This window comes from Rattus norvegicus, chromosome 5 (genome assembly GCF_021556685.1).
Source record: "Rattus norvegicus strain SHRSP/BbbUtx chromosome 5, alternate assembly SHRSP_T2T, whole genome shotgun sequence".
In the NCBI taxonomy this organism is placed as follows: Eukaryota; Metazoa; Chordata; class Mammalia; order Rodentia; family Muridae; genus Rattus; species Rattus norvegicus.
In genome coordinates, this window is record NC_141538.1 from 81,927,667 (window position 1) to 81,931,195 (window position 3,529).

The 3,529-nt window shown below is 47.5% G+C and overlaps 1 long non-coding RNA gene across 1 annotated transcript; it reads left to right on the forward strand.

Annotated features, from left to right (window-relative positions):
* The first annotated feature begins 301 nt into the window (after window positions 1-301).
* Window positions 302-3,028, forward strand: LOC148005844 (uncharacterized). The gene is made up of 3 exons (XR_015621427.1): window positions 302-588; window positions 1,786-2,056; window positions 2,878-3,028. It is a non-coding gene; the product is annotated as an uncharacterized LOC148005844 (long non-coding RNA).
* Window positions 3,029-3,529: the final 501 nt, after the last annotated feature.

Sequence of the window (3,529 nt, forward strand, 5' to 3'; positions counted from 1 at the left end):
TTTTAAAGTCACCAGTCACTGCCCAGCACTGACGCCATCCCCCACCCATCCTCTCTCAGGCTGTCATGAACCCAGATGCATCTGATAAACAACTGCGAACTCCCATGCTCTCTGCTGGCTGCTGAGACGTCACACCCTTGGCCATTTGGCTCCTGTTCCGTGACCTCTCCTCACCCCACTGCTAGGAGCAGTACCTGTCCCTTGGGGAAAGAGGCAAACAGGGATATGGGAAGGGATGTGAAACTTCTAGGGGAAGGGTCACTTATGGACATGCGGCTGGCATCCTCTGTGCAGGATGGTTATACACTCTGTGGGGTTTGTTCCCCTCTGGATCTCCATGGGTGCCTTGAAGTCCCCTGCCATTTCTCAAGCAGGAGGGCTGTGCAAAGAACTCCAGCATCCAGGGGTGAGGCGCTGGTATGCAGAATGGAGACTGAAGCAGGCGGACATAGCAGCATTGGCTTGGGTCCTTTAGTTGGTGACATCAGTTAGTAGAGGTGGGCCTTGAATATGGACCTCACCGTCAGCCCATACGTCTCTTCTTTTTGGTGGATAGCTTCCCTCAGCGATGGGCTGTTTCCTGGACTTGTAAGTAAAATGAGCCCTTTCCTCTCCAAGTTGCTTTTGGTCATAGTGTTTGATACAGCAACGGAAACCCTGAATATGACAGGGGGATGGAACCCTATATTCCTCTGTTACCTCCACAAGGAACATCATTTTTTTTTCTGAAAAGGAGAACCAGGTTCAGGGAGGGGGCAGAGGTTTGGAAGTCATGTTGGACTCAAATGTGTCGAGCTGAGCTGAGAGCCAAGTTCTTACTTCTGTCCCCATGGCCACCACTGGATCCTGTTGTCAGGTTATGCGCAGACACTGTATTTTAAGACAGCCCGTTGATCAATCACAGAGCTCAGACCACTTTACCAGCCTGAAATGTACTCTGTGAGGAAGGCCTGCTGGCCTTCCCTTTCTGAAACTTTCCACTTTCCTTCCCCCTTGAGCTTGCCTCCTCAAACCGAAACCTTACGACTGCCGACAGGCTCGCCACATGCCCGCCCTGGCAGCTAGCCTCTTGTCTTAGAAAGATTTCTTTGATTTTCTCAGTATCGCGTCTTTGATTTTCTGACATTTTCACAACGCCCTAAGTGTTCTTAGCATTTTCTCTAAACTGGGAAAATAAGAAAAAAGGAAAATGCTCTCCCGGGGAGAAAGGGCAAATTGTATGTTCTTTTGTTTACATGTGTGTACAGAAAATCATTATTCTCCTTGGTGATCTCCCATGTGATAGCAAAAGAGAGATGGAGAAACTGGGACTCCGTAATGGCTCCTAAGGGACTTTTTCCTATTTGGTGACCCCGGAGAGTTCCAGGCATCCAGCTATTTTTGAAAGAAAGGAGGAAATATGGACGGTGGCCTCCGCCAGCCGCAGGTCACTGAGTGGCTAGCTTATTTTGATGATTGCCTATTTTTACTTCTGTTTATTCTGATGTTTTGATGCAATCGTTGCCATTTTGTGTTTGACCTGGGACTAATGCCATTCATTGTGGGAATGCAGGGGGTTGGCAGACTACATTTGAGGGACGAGAAGTCACCCATTTCCCTAAAGTGTGGCCACTCTGCTCATGCAGCCTGCAAAGGTCAAGATTCACCTGGGGAGAGAAGGCTAACCCTGCTTTTATATAAATTACTTAAAAAAAATCAAAACGATGTAATTTACTCTTTTGCCACCTAGAGTAGGAGCTTGCTTTCTCTGGCCCAAGGTTTCCACCAAGATTTCTGTGCTTTCAGGGAAGACCTTGAGCCAAGACTACGGGAGTCAGGTACAACACAGCTTCATGTGATCCTAAGAGCCTGAGATTCACGCATTCCTGCTACAGGAGATCCAGCATGGGACTGGGAGTCCTGGTAGGGAGGAAGGAGCAACTATGTCCACTTCACTAAACAAAGACCCAGAGGAATGAAGGGCTGAACCCAGTTGACCCAGTTGGTCAGTGACAGTACTGAAGCCTTGGGGACAAGCGCAGAAAGGAACTCTGCTGGTGTCTCTTCAAACCTGGAGGTGACTATGGCTCACTCCCTTCTCTCTCTGGCCCCTTTTCCTTCTCCTTTAACATAAGATATGTTGGGTCCATCTCTAAAGCCCTTTCAGCATTCAGGCTTCTCATAAAATGGGATCTTCTCTAAGGCTCAGCAGGGTCAAGTTCAGCCAAGATCTGAAGAGAACTTAACATGGCTTAAAAATAAAATAAGCCACCACCCTGGCTGGGTCTTATGCCTGAACTTCATCTCCATGCAGTATTTGCCATTATTTGGTGAAGAAGGTTCTATTACCAGTCCAAATGGTGAGGACATTGAGGCTTAGTCATATGCCTGAGGAGTGGTGGAGCCATGATAAGCCTTCCCCACCAACCTGTGCTTGGAATTAACTGTCAACCCCATCTAGGGTAGGTCAGGAGCTAGAGCAGGACACTATCTTTGTCTGTTCTGAACACACAGGAGCCTAACCACATGTAGTTAGCATTGCAGCATGGTGGGCTGAGCTCTTTAAAGCACACTGCGTGCCCTGGTGCTAACTACAGGTGGACTTTGGACAGAAAGGAAAGTCAGATATGGACAGGGGGCATAGGAAGAGCACCTGTGGTTTCAGGATCAATGGCAGAGCTGACCCAGTCAGTACTCAGTCCGCATCACTGCCTGTCCTGGATCACCAGCTCAGAGCTGAGTTCCAACTGACCAAGTGTTTTGCAGAAATATTGCTATTGCTTCTAAACCAGTGCCCCGTGGACAAGAATGTAACCCGATTCCTTTTGTTGGCTGTGGGGTAAGGGTCACTGTTGGCTCATAAATATTTTACTTTAAAGGTATTTATTTTATATTTAGGAATGTGTAAATATGTGTGGTGGATGGCCATGGAGGCCAGAGACAATGGACCCAATGGAGCTTGGGTTCCAGGAAGTTGTGAGCTCCTGATGTGGGTCCTGGGAGTTGAACTCAGGGCTTTTGGAAGAATAATACATATTGTTACACTGCATTGTTTGTGCTTCTTGTCCTTTTTGAAATTTTGTATGTTGATTTTTTTAAAAGTGAAATAATGGTTCCATATTTAAGGGTAGACCTGTTACAAGACTACGTCCTCATCTCCATGTTTTGGAAAATAGGAAAGTAGTTGTTTGGCAGTATCACATCCCTAAGACCCATAGAAGAGTTCCCAAACAAACAAACACACGCTAAGAGACAAGAAGCTCCATCACTACCGCCAATGCCCACAAGAGGGCGTCTCAGAGTCGCCGAGAAGCAAATGCAAGCCTAGGATCGTTGCAGCTCATCAGTGAATGACCAATGAGTAGGCTCTGAAATACCAGTTGTGACCCCGCCTCCCCAGCGCTTTAAGGAACCCTTTTCTTTTCTACATCGCTGGAGCCATTTCTTCTTTCTCTAGCCCCGATGGCATACCGGTCACTCTGTGTTGTGTGTGTGTGTGTGTGTGTGTGTGTGTGTGTGTGTGTGTGTGTGTGTGTGTGTGTGTGTTGGT